Genomic DNA, 26,078 nt, shown 5'->3' on the forward strand with positions numbered 1-26,078 from the left:
AGAGTGAGCTGGGCACAGCAAGAGTACTCTCTCTATTTCCCTCCTGGTGATTTCCCCACAAAGGTGGACCACACCCTTGAACTGTGAGCCAAATCAACCCTTTTTTCATTAAGTTGCTTTTGTATTTTTATCAAAGCAACAGAAAAGTAACTAAGAAAACATCCAGGAGATTTGCTTGAGAATGAACAAGATGATACATGCATAATAGAATTACTTTCAAACTATAAATATAAATGGCTGATGTGGTACAAACTGATACACAAAATACAGGAAAAACAGCTATTACAAAAACAAATGGAAAATATATGGAAATACAAGTAATTTCAAAATACCATCAAATTTAATCATTTTAATTATTTCATAGTTTTATAAAATTTATTGGTTTTCAAGGGCTCTTGCTGTGGAATAATGCTTTTGTACACTGGTTTAATAAAACATTGATTGGCCAGTATCCAGGCAGAAAGTATAGATGGGATAAGCAGACAAAGAGAATTCTGGAAAGATGAAGGCTGAGTCCCGAGACACCAGCCCTCTGTCCAGGAAGCAGCATGCAATGGCACACAGGCAAAGCCACAATAAATGTAGATTAACAGAAATGTGCTGAGTTTAAGTGTAAGAGCTAGTCAGTGGAAAGCCTGAGCTAATGGCCGAGCAGTTTAATTAATTACTTCCATCCGAGTGCAGGCCTGGGCAGGACCAGAGAAAACTCCAGCTATAGGCTCCTGTGTATTGTAACCCTTTGATAAACAGTCACAGACTTGATAGACATATTTTGGTGTGCAAACCACAGTTTGAGCAGCATTAAATGTAAACCTAAGGAGCTGGAGAAGGGACTCCATGGTTAACCAGGCTTGCTTCACTTCCAGAGGACTGTGGTAGTTCCCAAGACCCATGTTAGCCACCTTACAACAGTTTTTAACTCCAGCTCCAAATAATAAGGTACTCTCTATAGCCTCTATGGGCACACCACACATACACACACACACACACCACACACACACACACACACACACACACCACACATACACACACACACACACACACACACCACACATACACACACCACACATACACACACACCACACATACACACACACCACACATACACACATACACACACACCACACATACACACATACACACACACCACACATACATATATACACACACACCACACATACACACACACCACACATACACACATACACACACACCACACATACACACATATACACACACATACCACACATACACACACCACACATACACACACACCACACATACACACACACCACACATACACACACACACCACACATACACACACACACACACACACACCACACATACACACACCACACATACCACACATACACACACCACACATACACACACACCACACATACACACACACCACACACACACACACACACACACCACATACACACATACACACACCACACATACACACATACACACACCACACATACACACACACCACACATACACACATACACACACACCACACATACACACACACCACACATACACACACACCACACACACACACACACACATACCACACACACACACATACCACACATACACACACACCACACATACACACACCACACACACACACACACACACCACACATACACACCACACACACACACACACACACACACACACACATACCACACATACACACATACCACACATACACACACACACACACACATACCACACATATACACATACCACACATACACACACCACACACACACACACACACACACCACACATACACACCACACACACACACACACATACCACACATACACACACACCACACATACACACATACACACACACCACACATACACATATACACACACACCACACATACATATATACACACACACCACACATACACACACACCACACATACACACATACACACACACCACACATACACACATACACACACACATACCACACATACACACACCACACATACACACACACCACACATACACACACCACACATACACACACACACCACACATACACACACACACACACACACACACCACACATACACACACCACACATACCACACATACACACACCACACATACACACACACCACACATACACACACACCACACACACACACACACACACACCACATACACACATACACACACCACACATACACACATACACACACCACACATACACACACACCACACATACACACACACCACACACACACACACACACATACCACACACACACACATACCACACATACACACACACCACACATACACACACCACACACACACACACACACACACACCACACATACACACCACACACACACACACACACACATACCACACATACACACATACCACACATACACACACACACACACATACCACACATATACACATACCACACATACACACACCACACACACACACACACACACACCACACATACACACCACACACACACACACACACACATACCACACATACACACACACCACACATACACACACCACACACACACACATACCACACATACACACATACCACACATACACACACACACACACACACACACACACACACCACACACACACACACACACACACCACACATACACACACACCACACATACACACACCACACACACACACACACACACCTACCACACATACACACATACCACACATACACACACACACACACACACACACACGGCAGGGGTAGAAGGAGAGAGAAAGAAAGAAACTTCTTAAAATTACCAAACCCCATTCAAAGTCAAACAACTTAGATGATCTCACTGAGGTTAAAACATACATGATCCAAAAGAAGAAATGAAGTGACTAACACCAGACAGCAAATCTACAATGTCAACACAAACTAAAGACGAAGTTAGTAAATTCAGAGTTACTGGTCTGCTTGGGCTGGGTAGAAATACAGGAGTGATGGAGACAAGGAATAGGGGAGTTTGGAAGACACAAGTGGAATTTCTGAGTCTAAGAATATAAGTTTGATTTTCCTGTCATATTTTAAATTTCATTACAAAAAAAATGTGGAAATGTTCCTTACCTAAATTGTTGCCTGACCTTTTGTTCAAACTGCATTTTGGGGGTTGCTGTTTCAAGGCTGTCTTGTACCAAATATCTTCTCTGTTCTCTTTCCAAAGTATAGCTCCTTTCCCTTTCTCAGATGCAAATGTTTACGAGCATTCACACATTATAGTATACTATCTTTATTTTTAACTTGCATTTTGTGGAGAACAATGACCTGATATGTGATTAGTGATTGACATTAATTAATCTAATATTAAAATTTTAGAGCTGGAGATTTTTGACATTTCCACCCCCGTTCATGGAAAACTGTCTTCGGAATTTTTTAAATGACAAGAAAAGTTTAATATCGAAGCAAGGAATTTGGATTTTTGACAGATTTAATGATTTTGACAGTACCTAATTAAGATAGAATATCTCAGATCTCTGGGGACTAGAGAAAAAAAAAAAAAAGAAAATCATCCAGTGATGGAAATAGAAAATATGACATTTGTGTGACTTTTCAACCTCTGGTGTTTACACATGATCAACATATGACCTCTTACAGAACTTTTGAAACCATTTTCATGAAGAGAGGATCTGGGTAGGAAGGCATTGTGTAGCCACCTAAAAGTTCAGGCAGCAGTATTATATGAAAATAAGTGTACCTATTGACCCCATGTTCTTCATGGTAACCCACAGAGTATCTGTGCAACCATTATTGCTGGAAAATAATAAAGCAAATACAATGAACAGAAAACTAAAGCAATGACAAATTTAATACCAAGTCTTGTGGGAGCTTATTTTATGTAAACATTTACATATCTAAAATATACACAGTATATTTTACACATAGATACCATGTTTTCTAGAGTCTAGTACCAAAACAAATAAAAGAATATCAAAAGAATAAAAATTAACAGTAATCAATAGTCCTGGCATGTTTTCTAAGGGAAGGACTTTAGAAAACTTTATATACTAAACATGTAGATACTATTTAATTATCTAATTTAAAGATTATAAAGTCAGAGATCTGGGTCACTGGTAGGGTATCTTGTCAATCATTGTTAGAGATTTGTGTTCAGATTCCTAGCATCACTCTTCATTTGCTTCCCCACCAGTAACAAAAATGCTGAACTGTATTTTACAAGGCTGTACAGTTTTTATTTGTAAGTTTATTTATTTTCATTTTAGGTGTGTGGTTGCTCACATGTATGTAATGCAACTGCTTGGGTTCCTGGTGCCACAAGAGACCAAAGACAGTGTCAGATACTGGAAATAGAGTTATAGACATTTTTGAAACAATGTAACAACAGCAGCAAGTGCTCTTAACTGTGAGCTATTGGTCTACTCCTGGTTGTGGCTCTGTGTATGAGCTAGGGGGTGTAATGTTCAAGTAGTTGTTTGTATGTTTTTGTGTATGTATGTATAGAGGCTAGAGACCAATGTCCATTATCTTCTTGGACTGGCCTCCATATCATTTATTTTTAGAAGGAATGCTAAACTTTTATTAAAAAACAAGATTAAAAAATGCCCTAGTGAGCATTAACTGTCAACTGCAAATAGCCTGGAATCACCCAGAAACTGTCTCAGTTCTCACTATGTAGCTCTGGTGAGCCTAGATCTTGATATTCAGGCCAGGTGGGCCTCTAGCTCACAGACATGCACCTACAATTGTCTCCTGGATTCTGGGGTTAATGATGTGTGCCAACATGCTTAAATAATTGTTACAATTCATGTACCTTATTTTCTGGGTCTTGGTCTCTCAGGGAACGTAAACCTCATCTATTTGCCTGAGATGGCTGACCAATGAACCTCAGATGTCTCCCTCTATCACCCAGCTCTTGAGTTACAGAAGCATGCTACCACATTCAGTTTTTTAAGCTCAGGCTGGGTAGACAAGCATAGTTCCTGATGTTTATATTACATACATGTTACCAGCTGAGTCTTCTGATGGGTCTTGTGGCTATGGTCCCTTAATTAGATGGTTATTCATTTGTCTCCAGCAGCCCATCACTTCCTACATTTTAGAAGTGGCTGAAATTAAATTTTCTTCTGCATTTTCAATATATATGTAAAAGATTATGTATTTTATTGTCAGTACCCTTGCCTCTATGTTTTAAAACTATGACCAAAGAACACCCAAATGACTCCTAATTAATGTCCATCAAAACAGTGCCTTGGTAGCATTTATAGAAACAAAGAGCTTTTGAATATGTATTATAAAGAGTCATTTTGTCTATAAGAGAATGTAACATAATCTTAGCCTAAGACCCTAAGACTTACTTATGAGAATACCAATAATTCTATTATCTTTTGAAAATGAAAGAAATCTTATGTGCGATTGTATAGAACATTTCTCCAATTGAAACATTTCCTCTAGGAGGGAGAGTAGAGGCTCATGAGACTTTCAAAATAAGCAAGCTTCTCATGGTTTGGAAAATTGAAACTTGCATAATTCACCTGTGCTGCAGGAGAAGGCTGACTAGTAAAGATTTCTTATAGCTGCCGGTCAAGTCTTCAGAAAGCTCCAGTTTCTGTGAGTTGTGTGCACTTGGGGTGGGCAACTGCATTTGAGCCGACCTGCTCTTTTTGGAACACTCACCCTGGCTTCCTGTTAGCAACTGCAGCAAAAAACTTAGTGCTTCACCACTTGGACTTTGGAAGAATAACTGCTTTGGTCTGTCATAGGTTTCCTATCACTGGTGAATAGATGTGTGTGCCATGTCTACAAGAAATGTCTTACACAACATGTGCTTTGTAGTAGCAATGACATCAGTCAGGAAGATGGGTAGTATGAATTTTATTTGATTGATAAAAAGGAAACCAAAAAGTTAAGTAACCAAGCTTGCATCATAGAAATCATCCCTACCTCTTGGAGAGATTTAAACAGGAATTATAGCATTATTATTATTATGTTAGCAACTACTATACTGAAACATGGGTAAAGATTTAATTTTAAGTTCCATTGTGGGTTCTATATTTTTTTCTGCTGTTATCATTCTTTTGGGTAGATATCATGAAGTGAACAGGCTCCTAGTAAACTGACAAAGAGGATGAATAGGAAGACTATTTTGATAAGAATTCAAAAACCCATCATGCACACACACACACACACACACACACACACACACACACACACTCACATGCACATGTGCGTGCACACATACATGTGCGCTCATATCTCAAAATATTTAAAGGGATTCTTTTAAGGCTAAACAGTAGGGTTTCTTTAAGTACACCAATATGTTTGATTACTGTGTTAGAAGAGCAGTGTCAGGAAATATTTCCTTAAAATATAACTACTAGAAAGCAGCTTATAATTGCTGAAACTGTGTACTAAAGAAAATCTTGTATAAGTTGCTGAATATATTAGTAGGCCCTAGGACAAATTTGTCATGAAACAATGTACACCTTTAGAAACAAGATTATTACTACTTTTAAAATCTGTTCTTTCTCTTTGTTTAAAAGAGTTCTTGGGCTGGAGAGATGGCTCAGCCGTTAAAGACTAGGCTCACAACCAAAAATATAAAAGAGTTCTTCTGAATTCATGCTTTTTTTCTGCATTAAATATACAAGAAACCCTCTTTATTTTATTACCAGCATCCTGGAGAATGAAAATCATATTTTCATTATTGATACAATATTTTTCTTTTCTTTACTACTATTATTCTGCTAAATCACCATAGCAATAAAATGACTCCTGATGACATATTGCTACATCTAAAGATCAGAGCACTCTGCAGCTCTCATGAGAGAGGATTCTTGCAGCAGATGTTAACTAACATAGAGACAAAATGGAAAATGAACACTCAGTCCAAAATGGGATATCTTTATCAAACCTCTCCCTCAAGGCTCAGCTATAAATTCAGAAAAGGAAGAAGAAATGTTAAAAGAACCAGAGGTGGTGGATGATTCCTTAGAAACAGTCTTGCAAAAACCAACAACAAAGAAACAAACAAAACAGTGCTAATGCACATGTGAACTCAAAGAGACTATGATAGAAAACACAATACCTGCAAAAATTCAATTAAAAAGGGATTACAGAGAAGGAGAAGTGAAGACAAAGTTCCATTCCTAACCAAGAAACTATCTGAATTATTACCTGCTGTACAAAAGAAAGTCAGCTTCTCCAGTGCAGCGACAGTAGATAGATAAACCAAACTCCATGGTAGGTCCCATGCTCAGGAGTGGTTGACTAACACAAAATGGACTCCATATTTTTGTGTATATTGGCTTTCTTTCTTTCTTCTCTCTCTCTCTCTCTCTCTCTCTCTCTCTCTCTCTCTCTCTCTCTCTCTTCTCTCTCTTGTGTGTGTGTGTGTGTGTATTGTTGTTGTTGTTATTTGTTTTCTCAGTTTTTGTTTATGGAAGATAAAATACATGACATTGTGGTGATATTGTGTCCCCCAATGTATTGTGCATCCTAATAAACTTACCTGATGTTAGAGAACAGAAGAGCCACTAGATAGGAATAGAGGCCAAAAAATGATGGCACACACACACACACACACACACACACACACACACACACACCTTTAATCCTAGCATTCCAGAGGCAGAGATCCATCGAGATCTCTGTGAGTTCAAAGCCACACTGGGAACATCCAGGCATGGTGACACATGCCTTTAATCCCAGGAAGTGATAGCAGGAAGCAGAAAGTTATAAAAGGCATGAGTACCAGGAACTAGAGGTTTTTTTAAGCCTTTAGGCTGTTAAACTTTTAGGCTTTTAGCAGCAGTTCGGCTGAGATCCATTCAGATGAGGACACAGAGGCTTCCAGTTTGAGGAAATAAGATCAGCTGAGGAATTGATGAGGTATGGTTGGCTGTGACTTGTTCTGTTTCTCTGATCTTTCAGCATTCAACCCAATACCTGGCTCTGGGTTTGTTTTTATTAATCAGACCTTCTAACAATTCATGTTACATGAAGTTGGATGATTTACAAGGCAGTGAGTTATGGAGAATCTAAGAAGATGAGAATATGTTTGAAAGTAGTGCATAACATTCCCAATAAAGGAAATATCTACTTGCATTTCTTTGTCTTACATCCAATTAGTTGTTTATTGAAAAAGATCATTAATAACATTGAAAAATTGATATATTCTTTTAAAGGATGATAAATAAAATGGAATCTAAACAATATCTTCAACAGTACAATAAATAATTGACATGAATCAATCTGGTTTCCATTTTTCAATCTTTCATTTCTTATAAAATTAATGAAATAAAATAAGCATGTTTAAATTAGCCATGCATTATATACTACATAAAACCCCACATATGCTGCCCAGAGGAAAAGTATAACATACAGTAATATGCAAGGGAAATTAATTAGGGTAAAGATTTTGAAAATTATATAAAGAACCCATTTGTAAATCACTGTAGGTAGAAGGAATAAATAGTACAACTTGTTTAACATTATTTAAAATGTAATAATAATATCTCTTTTCACTTATCTCTGTTTTTCTGCCTTGTAAGTAGATAGGCTGTTAGGCTAACCTTGGCTTCTGAATACAAGTGATGAGCCTGCCTTAGACTTCCACATATCTGAGAAGATAGGTATGTGCCCAGCTTTATTTTATTGTTATTTGGGCACATTTCAAGTTCACCCACTACCTGTCCTAAATAATTGTTTCTTTATTGCAATTGTGATAACTATGACAAAAATCAATGACTGAAATATAAAGTCAAAGGAAATGAGATAAGGAAAAACCTCCATGAGATTTTTATAAAAGACTGGAAATTGAATTTAGAAAGATAATGAATTCTGCAGTTCTGAAAAAAGCAACATTTTTAAATGTCTCAGGAAATGCAGGATGTTGCCTTTCACTTAAAGATACTCTACTTATACCTCATATTAGATGAAATGTGCTCTCTGGAATACTAATGATGACAATTAAATATTTTTCTTTTGTAATTTCTTCATGAAAATACTTTTCTGTGTAAAGAGAAATAATCTTTTAACAATATTGTATACACTGGACAGTTAGTTTTAATAACTTTATAATATTGATTAAGTCTTCAGTCTCTCTCACTTGTCACAATTTACAATTATTTATTGATTGCAAAATTTTTATTTTCCAAATAGGTTTTATTTCAAGACACTGTGGAACTGTTAATATGTGTATCAGATAGTCTACCTCATGTTATACTTGCTAGTTTAGACAAAAGCTCAGTGATTTTTGTTTGACTCTTTGTTGTTTTTCATAAATATTTATGTATAATATCATTTTCCTTGTAAACAGGATTTCTCCTGCCCAAAGGGAGAAAAAACAATTTGTGTGTTAATTTTATCTTACTGGTTTTGTTCAGCTTCAGTGGTTGTTTATATAAAGAAGAGATTAGATAAAAGGGAATACAAGCAAGCTCTGGTACTAACGTAAAGAATTTTAATTAGCCATGATAATTTTACAGCAGTTCAGGTATATTCCACCCCTCCCTTGTAGAGCAAACCAGCTGCTAAGTGGTTGCTGTCAGTAGACCGCCAATATTTATTTGTTTATATTTTGCTGCCCCCTACAGAATAATAAAGGCATTCTTGAGTTTGCAGTGTGTCTTCAATTCCTGGATGAACGAACTCATTTGTTCTTGGAACTCTGATCTAAATAATCCTCAGTTATAATGATTCCTCACCACTCAACATATTTGCCATTACTGTGACACTTAAGCTGGGCATTCCTTTTAAAATGAAATAAGATAACAATTTTCTTCCCAACATCGATCTTACTCTCCTATATGAAGATTAAAATCTGGGAAAGGGCAAGCCAGTGTCATTAGTCATTGTGGGGTGCACAGAGACTCCATAGTGTGGCCTTATTCCAACTTGACTCAATGTCAGAGAGTGTGAGCTTGTTTTGTCCTTCAAGGATTAATAACAAGACATTTTGCCAAAGGCGTGGTTACCAGACGTCTTGAGAACTAAGACGGTATTTACACTTGTTTGTACTTTGAACCATAATGTCATTAAGAGAGGGAGGTCTTTTGTTGCCTTTGCTTGCTATTTGGGTATAAGAAGATCTGAGAAATAAAATCAGGGCGACTGTGGTATTGACTTAGAGCCCTTCTGATGCTATTCTATGTGTGTCTTTTCCTTTTACATCTACATCTCTATTTTTCATATCTATTATTTCTTTATCCTCACTCCTCCATTGAAGACTGTTCAAAAGTCAGGTGGGATCTGATAAGTTGTGCACAGGCTGTTGACCATGCAAGGCTCCAGTGGAGAGCTCCAAACCCATAGTCACAGAGATAGCCTCAATTACACTCAGTCAGAAAACAACATAAATAGGAATGTCAGTAAAAGGGGCATAAGCAGAGGTGATAACAAGAGTAATCAGTATGCATCTTTTAATTACAAAAATATGAAATCTTTACATGAAAAAATTAATAATAGAAATGTTAATAATGTTTAAAATTTTCAAATTGTAACTTCAGTGTATAATTATGGAGTATTGTTGTGTTTCTTTTTTCTCTGTGATGTAATGATCTTGTTTTGCTTTTCTTTGTTCTGTTTTGTTTTGTTCAGGGTCCAGCATGGGCACACAGGACAACAATTGGCAATAAGAGACATTCAATATTCTTTCCAATCATCACTAATCTGTAAATGATGGTTCTTTCCATGAAAATCGTGTTCTTAGTTTAGCAAACATCTATTTCTCTAGGATACTAAATGAAGTAATAGAATCATCTCAATTTGTTTTCAAATGAGCAATTTACTTAAATTAGGTAAAACTAGTTTAGATAGAACAAAAGCTAACTACAAAATGATAACTCAGTTATTTGCAGCTTCCTGTAACACACACATATAACCTTCACTTGTTTTATATATTCTCTTTCATCAGCTTCCAACAGTCATGAAGATAAAAAGATATATTAGCCAGCAAGGAGTTAGCAGCTACTTACAAATGATTATCACTCATGAAATAACAGCAGCTGTTAACAGTGAGGTCTTAGGCCACAGTCACCCTGATGCCAGCAGATTATTAGCACTACAAGTTACTGTGAAATGAAATCCTTCCTTAAAACAATGACATAAATAGCTGGAGAAAAGAAAGTATCTTCAACAAATGGTGCTGGCATAACTGGACATTAATATGTAAAAGATTACAAATAGATCCATATCTATCACCATGCATAGAACTCAAGTCCAAGTGGGTCAAAGACCTCAACATAAATCCAGTTACACTAAACTTAATAGAAGAGAAAGTAGGAAGTACTCTTGAACACATTGGCACAAGAGATCACTTCCTAAATATAACACCAGTAGCACAGACACTGAGCACAACAATTAGTAAGTGGGACCTCCTGAAACTGAGAAGCTTTTGTAGGGCAAAAGACATGGCCAATAAGACAAAAAGACAGCCTACAGAATGGGAAAAGACCTTCACCAAGCCCGCATCTGACAGAGGACTGATCTTCTAAGTATATAAAGAACTCCAGAAACAAATAGCACATTTGGAATATCATGTTTTGTTTTTAAAAACATAGGTGAGCAAGGCAACTCAGGTAAGAAAGCTTGTTGCCAAGCCTGATTAAGTTCCATCTCTGATCCCTCATGGTAGAAGCAGAGAACCAACTCCTCAGCATTGCCCTCTACCTTCAATACATTAATTACGGCATGCCCATACCCCTCCCCACAGAGATTAATAAATGAATGAGTAGAAGAATGAATACAAACAAAAAGACTGTTTTATTATAATGACAATTTATCATTTCCCTTTTCAATTAATATATACAAGCAAATTTAGGCTTTTCATGAAGATCTGAAATAATATCTTCTACTAAATGTCATGCCAGTTGATGGCCCCACATCGAGTGCATATGGACAGCACTAACTGGACTCAAGGGAGTTAATCATAATAACTATAAGAAAGACAGGAAATCAAGAGGAAGAGGAGCTGAGAGGTACCAGAGGGATTTGGGAGGTGGTGATAAGAAGTAGGTATGGTAAAGCTAAGTTGTATACATTTACAAAAATTTAAAAGAATACCTTTTAAAATTTATTCATGCATTCTACCTAATAACAAAGTCAGACTTTAAATGTGAGACTGTAAGAAAACAAATGTTAAAATATGAAAAGAATCTGTAACTTGCATGAGTCACTGCCTGCATTTTACACTTCTATCTGAGAAATTGATTTGCTTATTTAAGGACAAACACATCCAAAGTTCCCTTAACTAGGACTTTTTATCTTCCACGTGCATCAAGACTCTGCATGTTTACAGCCTCACAAAACATCCTTTTATCTCCTAATGCAGGGTTATCACTGCTGAAAGCATGGCAAGAAAATTGCTCCCCTCTATCTTAATTTGAAATGACATTTGCTTTTCAGAAAAAGGAGGAAAAGAGTGTAAGAAATGAATCCTACGTAAGTCACAATAAATAATAAAGGTATAAGATTTTTTAAAATGAAGTATTACAGTTCTTTATAATTTTATATATAGGTTATAATGAATGGTAAAATATATTTTGTTAAAATATTACATGATTTCCACAAAATATTTTGCTACACTAAAATAATTCTATTAGTTTGAAAATGTATCTTCTTTCCAAAGAAAATTTTATTATCTCAAATTTACCAGAAATTTTATCCATAAGAATTTATGTTTCTGCTTAATTATAATCTTGGAACAAAATACTAAATAAAATTATTATACTTTTAAAAATAGACTAAAAATGTCACAATTATTTGAAAAATGGGCATTGTTTGAAAATGTTTGTTTAAATATAAATAATCTCATGACATTAAACATTGATTTATAAGTAACTCTTATCTTCAGAATAACTATAATTTGTAAAACAAAACAGTCAAAGGAAATATCATTTATGTTTTGTGACTTTAAAAGATATTTTATTTTATTTTTTAATGCAATGTGTTGAGGGGTGGTTATGCACACCTGTGTGGTGCCTCCAAAGGTCAGAAAGGGGGATTCGATGCTTTTTAAGTGAGTTACAGGTCATTTTTGCTGTCCAATGCATGTGCTGGGAGATGAATTCAGATTCTCTGCAAAAGTAGTGCAGTATCATGACTACTATGCCATCTTTCCACCCACAGAACTAATATTTTTTTTAAAATTTTCCTATATTGGATTTTTTCTAAGAGTTTTGGCATAGGGGTGAATTCTTGGGTAACTTTGTAAGAATCATAATATCATACTTATTATAAATAATTACATAGTATAAGTGAAATCAGTAAAAATATATTTATTGGTCATTGTTGGATTTTTTTTTTTCTTTTTGGAGACAGGATATAGTTTTTTAGAGTAAGCTAATTTCACATTTGAAATTCCTCCTAAGTGCTGAGAACACAGGCATGCGCCTGACTGGGGCATTTAAATACAGTGCTGAGGCAGTTTTTGAATAACCTGACATGACACTGTCATTAAACTCCAATGGTTTCTTATCCCTTTAAAATGATAACTTTCCATATGTGACAATTGTCTGAATTTGATTTCTCAGGGTTAAATTTGTCTGCTTCTAAATATTATTCAAGTACCAATATGTATTTTGGGCTTGTTTTGAGTTGATTTATATTGGCTAATGTAGCGATATTTAACATTTACATAGGTTATAGGAGTGTGTCATGTACTTATTATTTCTGGCAATTATATAATTTATGATATGATTAAATGTATATTATAATGAACTTCAATATTATTCTCTACAGGAACATTAAAAATGTGCCTGTCATTGTTATCATGCATATAGCAACATTCTTGTACACATCTGTAAATCTACACATATCATCATTTTTTTCTGTGATTGCAAATGCAGTGTCAGTTGCTAGTCTCATATCATAGCCATAAATTCTTTTAAAATATATATACAAAAGTGGCTGGTGGCTATTATGCCAATATCACTGATGCATAAGCTGTTCAGTTGCTCTCTTTGAAAAACTAATTATTTGTCTCTGGCCTAATCCTCTGTGTCTAAAATGGATGGACCTTTGTGTTGGAGTCAGCAGCTGAGATTTTTCACTGGTATTTCAGTGAAGTTTTTTTTCTAAAAGCACATTTCCTCACCTTAACAAACATTTTATGTTTTTGCCTGCTCTTTGAAATGCTCCTACATTTCGAATAGTTTGCTTGCCTCATTTTAATGATTTCCATGAGATTGTTGTGCACCATTCTTGCACTGTCCCCCTCAGGCATGGTGACTACTTCCTTCCACAAGGCAATTTGAACTTGCACTTTCCTATTTTAAAATCTTGATGGACAAAAAATTTATATCTACTGAAGGAAATTGTATAAAACTTTAGTGTTGTACCTTTAAATAATTAAATCTTTAAAACATTTCAAATCTCACAAAGAAATAGTTGCCAAGAGTTGAAAAATAGCTGGTTATGCTTTTCCAATGTTCATATTTCAGTCCTGACATTCACCATTAATGTGCAACGTGTGACCTGGAAATTAAGGTTGACTTCACCCTCACATTGTTTTCCAAAATGATTTGAGCAAACATATATTCTCTTTTTTATCTTCAGTTGTCCTTTTGTCTATGTTTATAATTAACCAACTACCTTTGTGGAAATTCTTTCACAAGATTTTTAACAGGACCTGGGTCTTTTTCATTCTAGAATTAATTTAACAATAAGTTTCTGAAGTCTCTAAAAGAGGCCATCCAGATTTCCAATGTGGTATATTAAATCAAATCCGATCAATGTGTGGAAAGTTCCTATTTAAGAATGCACAAAAATATATTATTTGAATTAATTTAATTTATAAGTGATTTTAAGCTTTACAATTCAAGGATCTTACCTTTGTATTATATTTAGTCTTTGTATTTTAAAAATACATTTTAAAGTTTATTTCTCTGCTTTTTCTTTATTGGCATACAAAAATGCATGACTTTAAAAAAATCACCTTTCTGACTTTTATTTTCTGTATGTATATGTGTGTTCACCTGTGGGAGAATATATCTATGAGTGCATAATGGTGACCAGAGTTTGAGATTGGAGGTGTGCCTTGATTGCTTGCTACTTTGTTGATGTGTCTTCTTTCCCTGAGCACTTACTGCCTGGGCTTGCCTGGTCAGCCATCTTGATAGGGTTTCTTGCTGTCTGTCTGTTGATTACCGGGTTACAGGAAGGTCACGTGGCTTTGTGAATTCTGGGAATAAGAGCCTTAGTCCTCTCTTTGCATGATAAGCACTTTATCCTCTGAGCCATCATCTTACCCACTGACTTGTAATGTTTCTAATGCATTCACTAGTTATCAAGCGTTCTTGTTTTTGTTGTTGTTGTTGTTCTTGTTCTTGTTTTTCAAGACAGGGTTTCTCTGTGTAGTGTTTTTGGTGTCTGTCCTCGATCTCGCTCTTTAGACCAGGCTGGCCTCAAACTCACAGAGATACGTCTGGCTCTGCCTAGTGCTGGGATTAAAGGCGAGCGCCAACTCTGCCCAGCTATCATAGCAGCTTTCTTGTTTTGGGAGCTAAGGATCTAACCCAGGGCCTTATGCTTGGCTCTACAACTGAGCTAAATCCCCAACCCTTTCTTTAAAGAATTCTTGCACACGCCTTTAATCCCAGCACCTGGGAGGCAGAGCCCGGTGGATCTCTGTGAGTTCTCAGCCAGCCTGGGCTACCAAGTTAAGTTCCAGGAAAGGCGCAAAACTACACAGGGAAACCCTGTCTCAAAAAAGAAAAAAAAAAAAAAAGGAATTTTTGAATATTTTCTTTGCATTGTGTTGATAAGAATAATTTTCACATTCGTTTCAAATAGCATGCTTTCACTTTTTTCTGTTTTATCTCACTAGCAATCATTGCATTGAGTGACAGGCTATAACTGAGGCTATCCACATGGTGCTTTCAACCACCCAGGTAAAGGGCTTCAGAATTTGTCATGAAACTGTTTCCAATAGGCTTATTTGAAATTTCATGGCTATGCAGTTTTCTAAATGACAGTTTTATTATGCATTGTATTGGTCAGAATCAAGTGAATTCTTTGTTGACACAGAGACTGTCAATTTTCTCTCCCCATGTTTGTTTTGTTAGCATTGGAATTGGTAACTGATTTATTTATACAAAAAGAAAATAGATCCCATCAGTAAAACTTCCATAACTATTTAAAAATATTGTTGAATATGTATTGATATTATGTAATTAGATTTGTTTATATATAAAATATAAGTTTTAATATGATTATTTTGAAATTAGAAATGTTTTTCTTAGTGTGTTTTATTGCTAATATTTACTACTTTATTTTTATACAAAGTGTTATTCAATCTAAGCCTTCACATTTATTTTGAATATGGTCATTTATTTTTATTTCAATATTAAAACTACAAAAAATTTAGAAAATGAAATTCACATTATTCTGTGTCTGGTTTTTAAGATGGATGCAGTGGTGGTTTAAAATGAGAATGGCCTCTATGGGCACATATGTGTGAATACTTGGCCCACATTTAGAGGAACTGTTTGGGAAGGATTAGGAGGGAGATATGGCCCTGTTGGAGCAAGTGTATCACTGGGGAAGGACTTTGTAGTTTCAAGACACCTATGTTGTTTCCTGTGTACATTCTGTGCTTCCTAATTGTAGATCAAGATCTGAGCCTCCAGCTGCTATTCCAGCACCATGCCTGGCTGCCTGCTGTTGTTTTCTGTGCCATGATGGTGATAGACTCACCTTCTAAAACTGGAAGACACAGATAAACTGTTCTATAACTTGCTTTGGTTGTGATGTTTTATCACAACAGTAGAAAAGTATCTAAGAGAGCTGTGTCTAAAATTAAATAAATTGGAAAATAATGTTTTAATAGTTGTTAATGTTTAATATTTCCAGTATTTTCCCTTTTATTTTGATTAGTGATTGTGTTTTTAACCTTTTTAATGGAGTGGTTGTGTTTGTTCTGATGCCTTGATGTTTTGTCATTCTTCTTTAACTAGGAGAGAGGTTAATTTGTTTATTTATTTTACATCCAACTGTAGTTTCCTTCCCTCCTCTCCTCCCAGCTCCTCCCCCAACTTCTCCACTTTCTCTTTGGCCCCTCCCCAGTCTACCCCTCCTCCATTTCTATTCAGGAAAGGGCAGGCCTCCCTTGGGTATCAACAGCACACAGCCTACCAAGCTGCAGCAGGACTATGGTACTGAGGTTGAGCAATGGGACCCAGCATGAAGCACAGGGCTGCAGAAGCCAGTAAAGAAGTCAGAGGCTGCTCTCACTGTTACCTCTCACAAGATAACCAAGCTATACAACTTAAACACATGCAGAAGGCCCAGGTCAGCCCCATTCAGGCCCCCCTGCTTTGTGATTCAGTCTCCAGGAGGCCACATCACTTGATTCTGAGGGGTTTCTTCTGATGTCCTTTACCCCTCTGGTTCCTAATGTGAGGATCCATGAATAATCCATCACAAAAGACTGGGTTTGGGAAGCAAAACCTTTTATTTAGAAAAACTGATATCAGGGAGGCAACAATGTTCAGGCTCCATACTGCATCTTCGAGGCAGGGGCAGCAGTCAATTTTAAAGGAAAAAAAAAAATCACAAAAGGGCAGTTCTAGATATACACCCAATCATAATGTTGTATATGGGGAAGGTGGTTGGGGACTTTCCATAGTGGTACACTTTTGGCCTGTCAGGGGATCCTATGGTTTGGTGGCCCAGATTCAGTTCTGGGCCACTCCTTCAGAAGAGGATTGAATGTTTATGGCTTGGCCTTATTCTAAGAAGGACTGTATGTAGGGTTGGGGTTTGCAGCCTATTCTCAGGAAATTGTGGATAACAGCTTAGAGCAGAACAAACTGGAACAAAACTAGGGTTTTTACTGTTAATTAGAATCCAAGACTAAAATCCTTCCTCCTTCTCTCCAGCAGGATTCCCAGAGGTCAGTGTTTCTTATGAAATTTGGAGGCTTCTAGCACATTTCCTATTAGTAACTGATCAATTTCATCATCACCTTGTGCTAGAGGTCCTGGTAGATAATATCTTTGTATCAGTTAATAAAATACCATCCATATAATAATAAATTATGGATTGTGGAAATTTCACATGAATTAACTCCAATGGTTTTGGCACAAAATACTGGGACTGGGTAGGGCCATATATATACGATGTGATGTTCTCTGTTTCTGATGATTTCCTGTAATTGTATGAACAATGCTGCTAATTCTGTGTTGTCAGGAATAATTTCAGCAGTTTTAATATGTAAAACAACTCTGTGTATTGAGAGTCACTGATTATATTGAGGGGTTCTTTGAAGTCCATCAGTACCATAAGAATGGCAAACAATTCTGCTTTTTGTACAGAGTTATATGGACTTTGAACAATTTATAAGTCTCCTGATTTGTATCTTACTTTCCCTGATTTATTTGCATCAATACAGAATGTGAGGACTCCAGAAATTGGACTTTGTCTTATAATGTAGAGAAGGAGCCATTCAGTTATCTTTATGAATTCTATTCTCATGCTTTTGGGATAATGGTTGTTAATCTCTCCCAAAAAGTCACTGCAGGCTCTTTGGCAGTATTGATTATCTTTTTATAGTTAAAAGTATTATAATTTCTTCTGGGTACATTCCTGTCAACCAGTGTAGTCTTAATTTTCCTCTTTGAATCAAATCAGAGATCTTTTCTACATAAATATTTAATTTCTTAATTGTTTTTTTGTGGTAGAGATATCCATTCCAATATAATATCTTCCCTCTGCATCAAAATCCCTGCGGGGGAGTGTCTGGAGGGGAGTATGATGAGAATGCATAATCTATGTGCACTCCTCAGATTGTCTTTTCTACTACAGCCAATTATTTTTCTGCTTCAGCTGATAATTCTCATGACTATTTAAGTCCTTGTCCACTTTTAGTGTATTAGCAATTTTTTTAGTCCATCTTTAGGTATTTCAGTGATACCCTGTAAGCTGGAAATACTTCCTAACAAATTTTGAAAATCATTAAGAGTCTGCAATCAGTCTCTCCTGAGTTGTAACTTTTGGGGGGTCTAAGTTTTGGTGGCTCTATCTTATATCCTAAGTAATTAATAGAATCTCCTCCTTGTATTTTTCCAAGAGTAGTTTGTAGTCCCCACAGAGGCAAAACTTTATTTACTTCTTCAAACATGCTTTCTAAGGTATCTAACTTTGTGTCAGATCACAAGATACCATCCATATAATAATAAATTATAGATTGTGGAAATTTCACATGAATTAACTCCAATGGTTTTGGCAAAAAATATTGGCACAGGGTAGGGCTATTTAACAATTGCTGTGGGAGTACATTCCATTGATATCCCTTCATTGGCTGGAAATTGTTATCATTAGGTACTGTGAAGGCAAATTTTTCTCTATCTTTTTTTGTAAATGGTTATAATAGGGGGAAAAGCTGGAGGGTGGAAGGAGGGAGGAGAAAGGATCTGTGGTTGCTATGTAAAATGAATAGAAAATTTCTTAATAAAAAATAAAATAAAAAAGGATTTTTCCATTACCTTGCAATAAACCAAGGAAATTAAAGGAAATGTCCTACTTGTTCTTTTTACAATCAAACTCCATATTACCAGCAGGATATAACCAAATGTCACTCACAGGAATGAAAATCTGGCAGATAGATGTGTTTCATTTTGTAGAATTTGGAAAATTAAAATATGTACACCACACCATTGATACCTATTCAGGATTTCAATGTGCAACTGCTCTGAGTTCCAAAAAGGCTGATTCTTTAATCACACATTTGCTAGAGGCTATGGCCATCATGGGCATACCTGTACAAATTAAAATTGGTAATGCTCAGCATATGTCTCTGGTAAACTGAAACAGTTTTTTGCTTATTACAATATAAAGCATATTACAGGTATACCACACAATTCTGCAGGCCAAGCAATCATAGAAATATCAAATCAAACTCTAAAGGATATGTTAAATAAACAGAAAAGGGTAACAAAAACGCCCAGAGGTAGATTACATAATGCTCTGTTAGCTTTGAATTTAACCAATGCTAATGTGGAAGGAAAAACAGCCTTAGAGAGACATTGGATAACAGAAAAAAACTACAGAATTAAATGAGCCTGTATACTTAAAGATACACTAATCTCAGAATAGAAACCAGGATATGTATTATGTTGGGAACAAGGTTTTACTTTTGTTTCTACAGGCGAATAAAAGCTATAGATACCATAGAAATTGATAAAAGTTTGAAAGCAGCTTCTTAATTAGAAGTTCACCAACAAGCATGACCATTCAATTTAAACTTTCTTATACCACTAACAAATGCTTTTCATTTAATCAGACATAACTTGCCAAAAGGGAATATCACCAAAATTAGAGTTAGAGGAGGGTTTTTGTTTTTGTCTTTTGGGAGAATGAAGGCTAAGGAATCTGAAGAGCACTAGACAAATGAGAAATATGATTTTAAAAAAATCATCCAGTAAAAAAAAAAAAAAAATGTCTCAAGAAAAAGAATAAATTGGCCTATTGGTATATCACACATCTAGCAGAAAAAAAAATTCACAAGTCTTTCTAAATGTTTGTTTCTGCTCTTTTCTACAGACATATAATGCAAATGATTTTTATGTAGTCCCAGCTCAATTAAAAATTAAAGCTGGCATTAGAGATGGAGCATGGCTCTCTCCTTCTCTAAACATAAGCATGCTTGTTAGAAGAAAATGTAAAATCTCTATTTCATGTCAGAAGAGCCATCTGATATGGGACAGAAGAAAAACCAAAATTAATGGACTATTCTATTGCCACTAATCTCATGATTCTTTGCTTTTCTTTTGACTCTTTGAAACTTTTCTTAAGATATTAATTTTATACCAAAATGTACGATATATATATATATAATATATTATATGTATTTATGTAAAGATATATAGATATATATATAACTTTTTCATTATATTAATGGTCATATAGAATAATAATTAATCCTAGAAAAAAGGCATCATATGTAGATGTATCCATCTTGTGAAATAAGAAACACAAAGCCAATTGCAGAGTTAAAAACCAAGAGGTCAGGGCAATAGCTGAGAGCTGAAAACCTTACCCTTCACTGCTGCTCTGTCTTTCCTCTCCACAAGAGACCTACTTCTGTGTTTTTTTCTTTTTTATAGACTTTCTCTTCTGCTTTCTCATTGCTTGTAACCCCAGCCACATGATCTCCTCATCACTGCCTCTCTGTACAGATCTCCGGTCTTCTATGATTGGTATTGAAATTAAAGGCATGTGTCTCCATGCTGGCTATATCCTTGTATATACAGAGATCTGCTACATTCATATAATCTCCTGCATGTGTCTTGTGTTTGAGTCTCTATCAGTTATTTGCAGGGAACTATGACCACGCCCAAAAGCAACTTTGAAGTCTCCAAAATGATGATGGGGTTTGACGATGATTCCATCAGGATGATGATAATACAACTAAGCTGACAAACACTACCAAAAGATGGGCTTTGGACTACAAAATGCTCAAGATAATTTTGAGATGGGTAGCTGAGATGATCCAGCTTTACAAATTACCCAAGCAAGGACTTGAGACAAACCCTGCACTTTCCCATTATGCAGAGACTGGACAAATGATACAGCTACCTTTTCCAGGACTTGAAAATTAACCCAAAATTTTCTTTTCATGATCCCCTAAAGATGCCTTTACTCCTAGTCAACAGAACTTAATTTTAAGAACACAACGCCCACATTTCCAAGAGTGGGTTGGGTGGTTTTTAGGTCGCTCAATGGGTTATAGATAATTGTCATTGTTTAGGGTATTTGATTACAAAAGAGACTAGATTCAGGGCTCTTATTTTGAAAAAGAGAAAACAGGATATAGATAAGAAGTAGATTATTGAAACTATTCAGAAACAAAAAAATTAGAGAAATGATAAAAGGTAGATTATTGAATCTACTCTGAAAAGAAAAAAGAGCATATAGATATGATAGGATAAAAGATTATTGAATCTACTCTGAAAAAAAGATAGAGAAGTGATGGATAAAGAATAGACTACTGAATCTACTCTGAAAACATAGAAGAGAAAATATGGGTATTATAAGATTAAAAAATAGATTATTGAATCTACTTCTAAAAGACAACGACTAGTTTTAAATATTTTACAATAGATTGGATTTGTATAATGTATAAAAATTATGTATATTTATACAAATTAGAGATTGATTTTGTTAGAAAATACTATATATATTTCTGTTCTTGTTAAAAGTATTATACCTATACAGTTTATTTATCAATATAATGCAAATCGCTAGTTCTTGAAAGTTATTATTACCAATAATTAGAATGTAAAGAAATAAAAGCTAGTAGTTAGTCATTACAATCAAACTTGTACTTAGGTATGTTTTTAAGATCAAACAGAGATATATGTTAGATGTATAGGTCATCTTCAAAGACTTCAGAGATCTACAGAATATGGAATTTAAGATATTTTAATAACATAGATTTTTTTTTCTTTTTTTTTTTATGACAATGAGACATGTCTGCCCTGGCACCACTAATCTACTTTAGAGAAGATGATGGGCATTGAAGAAATTCCATATGGAGTTTACTTTCATTGTGGCAAATTATCCTCTGGGCAAGAAAATGGCCTTACATCGACTGCTGACAATATACTATCCAAAATGGACAAGCAGGACACAAAAGAAAGTACTGCCAAACCTTGTCAAGACAACGTAGGTAGGCCCTTTAGAAAATCCTGCTTCATAGATGAGCCTGTCACATATGTTAGACATATGAATGCCTCAACATTGCAGGAAAATCTTGGGTGACTGTTCAAATAGACAGCTGTTTCTATCATTTTTCACATTGTTTGGAAGTCAGTTGTTTGCACTCCCTGCTTGCTCAGTTAATATTGTTTCTTTCTTGAGTATCTGAGGGAGTTGAAGATTAGAAAGTTTTTCTTGCTAGCAGTCTACAGAGGATGTATCATTGTGGATTTCTGGGGACCTCTCCAGCACTCTGCCTCTTCCTGTTCTCATGTGGTCTTCATTTATCATGGTCTGTTATTCCTTGTTCTCCCTTTCTGTTCTTGATCCAGCTGGAATCTCCTGCTCCCTGAAGCTTTCTTTCCCTCGAACCTTGCCCTTCATTACCCCCACTGTCGTCTAGGTTGTTCATGTAGATCTCATCCATTTCTCTGTCATTGGGCAATCCCTGTGTCTTTCCTAGGGTCCCGTTTTCTAGGTAGCCTCCCTGGAGTTGTGTAGCAGTCTAGTCATCTTTGTTTTACATATAGTATCCTACCATGAGTGAGTACATACCATGTTGGTCCATCTGACTCTGAGTTACCTCACTCAGGATGATTTTTTCTAGATCCATCCATTTGCCTGCAAACCTCATGATGTCATTGTTTTTCTCTGCTGAGTAGTACTCCATTGTGTATATGTACCATATTTTCTTTATCCATTCTTCAGTTGAAGGGCATCTAAGTTGTTTCCAGGTTCTGGCTATTACAAACAATACTGGTATGAACATGGCTGAGCAAACACCCTAACGGTCATGCTGGAACTCTTATCCAATAACTGATGGAAGTGGATGAAGAGATCCTTGGCCAGGCCCCAGGTGGCGCTCCAGGAGTCCAATTGTTGATAAAGAGGAGGGACTGTAAGAGTGTGAATTGTTGAGACAAAGATTGGAAAAGCACAGGGACAAATAGCCAAATGAATGGAAGCACAGGAATTATGAACCAAAAGCTGTGGAGCCCCCTGCTAGATCAGGCCCTCTGGATCAGTGAGACAACTGAATAGCTTGAACTGTTTGGGAGGCATCCAGGCAGTGGGACCAGGACCTGTCCTTAGTGCATGAGCTGGCTGTTTGGAACCTTGGGCTTACACAGGGACACTTTGCTCAGACTGGAAGGAGGGAACTGGACCTGCCTGTACTGAATCTACCAGGTTGAATTGAATCCCCAGGAGAGTCTTGGCCCTGGAGGAGATGGCAATGGAGGGGAGGGACTAGGGGGAAGTTGAGGGCAGGAGCAGAAGGGGGAGGACAGGGGAACCCATGGCTGATGTGTAAAATTAAAACACAAATATAATAAATTAAAAAAGGAGAGAGAAAAAAACAGCATGTGGACCAATGGAGGGGGGGTGAAGAAAGTTTTTCTTGTTTAAAAATTTCATTAAAAAACTCACTAAAGTGTGTAAATGTGTAAATTTGAAAGACATCCAAAGATAGTTTTCTGTTGATAATATAAGTCATGATCGAAAGTGAATTAGGTACATTTTGAACTCACCAAAATAGGCTAAATAATGGAGTATTTTATCTGAATCTGACAAATGTTAATGGACTAGACATTGTTAATATAATTCTTGACTGTATATATTGTATATAGTTATTAGACTTATTGTATATAGTTTTTTGATATTAGTTATGACCTTCTTTTATTGTGTTAGCCAAAAAAAGGAGAAATGTGGTGACATATTATGTACTCCAATAAAACTTATCTGGGGATCAGAGGACAGAGCCAGCCACTAGATTAGACATAGAGGCCAGAGAGTGATGGCACACACCCTTAATGGCACTAGGGAGGCAGAGATCCATCCAGATCTCTGTGAGTTCAAGGCCAGACTGAGAACAGAGCCAGGCTTTGCACCTTTCCTGGAACTCATTTGGTAGCCCAGGCTGGCCTCAAACTCACAGAGATCTGTCTGGGTCTATCTCCTGAGTGCTGGGATTAAAGGCATGTGCCACCACTGCCCAGCGGCATGGCACATACTTTTAATCCCATGCCTTTGGGATTAAAGTATTTGGGAAGCACACATGCCCTTACACTCAGGAAGTGATGTCTAGGCAGAGAATGACATATAAGGCATGAGGAAACAGCAAGTCATGCTCTTGAGGCTGAAGATTTTATAAAGGTAAGAACTACTGGCTAGCTTGCTCTGCTCTCCAATCTTTCAACTTTCAGCTGAATATCTGGCTCCAGGTTTTCTATTAATAAGACCTTTTAAGATTCATGTTATAAAGTACTATCCTTATTTCTTCCTATATCCTTACGAAATCTTGAATCTTAAAAATAATTCACCTTCTACAATTTTTCCTTAATAATTTTTTTAATTATTGAGTTTTGAAGAGTAAAATTTAGTTAGAAGGTGAAAAACACAATAATAAGAATATAGTGAACTGTGATAAATAAATTAACATATAAAAAACTAATTAGGTAAGAATAAGCAAATAAAATAGTGTGGTGAGTGAGTAACATGGTATAGGATGTAAATGACAAGCAGCTAGCATCTGTGTGATTTAAAAAGTAAATAAAAGAAAATAGTAATTGAGATTGATTTGTACAAAATTTTCAGTTATTAAATGAAAAAATATAGATTTCATGTGATTCTTTGTCTTAAAAAATCTTGTGTATACTAGGTTTGATTCTCTTTGTTATGGTATTAATTTGGGGGCTTAATTTCAGCATTTAAACTATGTATTTAAAGGCCAATGAACTATCATGCAAAATGGACTTAATTTGTCCATTTGTTCTACAGCTTAGTGTCACTCTCAGCCACTTTTAATTAAGAACATGAAATGACTCATTAACATTCAGCTCTAAAAATAAGTGGTTAATTACAATGTGTTGACAAAAGTAAGTTATTTCCAGCATTTCTAACAAATCTTTTCAAAAGAATCAAATATGGAATCAAGAATGTATGTTTCATAAAACTAACCATTGTAAAGCTTTATACATTCAGCAAATGAGCACAAAGTGCCACTATACTTCAGAGTTCCAATCTACTTATTAATCAGAAGTACACATTGTTCCCCACCCTTTGGGTTAAATGGTTCTAAAAAATCTGTCTTCTGTGCAACAGAAACTCACTTCTATGTATCAATATGCAAAGTGTCCAATCACCTTTATTTTTGATACACTCTTATGAGCCAAGCACATCATAAGATTTTCATTTTGCATTTGAATCCTTTACATACTAAATGATGAATGGAGGCACTTAGTAACTTTGCACCCCTCCCATATTCGAAAGCTGTTCATAGAGTATTATGAAATGGTTTTTCTTTCAGAAATAAAATATGATACCTAACACAAAATTTAGGAAAAGTGCATAGAACCATACAGAGA

This window comes from Onychomys torridus, chromosome 19, assembly GCF_903995425.1.
Source record: "Onychomys torridus chromosome 19, mOncTor1.1, whole genome shotgun sequence".
In the NCBI taxonomy this organism is placed as follows: Eukaryota; Metazoa; Chordata; class Mammalia; order Rodentia; family Cricetidae; genus Onychomys; species Onychomys torridus.